This window comes from Galeopterus variegatus, unplaced genomic scaffold (genome assembly GCF_000696425.1).
Source record: "Galeopterus variegatus unplaced genomic scaffold, G_variegatus-3.0.2 Scaffold1091, whole genome shotgun sequence".
Taxonomy (NCBI): Eukaryota; Metazoa; Chordata; class Mammalia; order Dermoptera; family Cynocephalidae; genus Galeopterus; species Galeopterus variegatus.
Window position 1 is genome coordinate 394,785 of NW_007727202.1, and position 462 is coordinate 395,246.

Sequence of the window (462 nt, forward strand, 5' to 3'; positions counted from 1 at the left end):
AATCAAAACTCTAGAAACTATACAAATACATGGAAATTAAACAACAGGCTCCTGAATGACCTATGGGTCCATGAAGAAATTAAACAGGAAATCAAAAAGTTTCTTGGAAAGACACAACATATCAAAACTTGTGAGATACTGCAAAAGCAGTACTAAGAGAAAACTTATTGTAATAAATGCTTACATCAAAAGAACAGAGATTTCAAATAAACAACCTAATGCTACACCTCAAAGAACTAGAAAAACAAGAACAATCCAATCCAAAAATTGGTAGACAAACAAATAATTAAGATCAGAGAAGAACTAAATGATATAGAAACCCCAAAGTGATCGATGAAACAAAAGGTTGTCTTTTCTAGGAAGATAAACAAAATAGACAAACCTAGGTTAACAACAACAACAAAAAAAAAGTAGAGAGAAGACCCAAATAACAAAAATCATAAATGAAAAAGGAGACATTAC

The 462-nt window shown here is 30.5% G+C and overlaps 1 protein-coding gene across 1 annotated transcript in view; it reads right to left on the reverse strand.

Moving 5' to 3' along the window:
* The window catches only part of ADAMTS16 (ADAM metallopeptidase with thrombospondin type 1 motif, 16), a gene marked incomplete at its 5' end in the record, with an annotated part of 142,187 nt that overhangs the window by 82,012 nt on the left and 59,713 nt on the right, over nt 1-462 (reverse strand). The gene's annotated exons all lie outside the window — the stretch shown is intronic.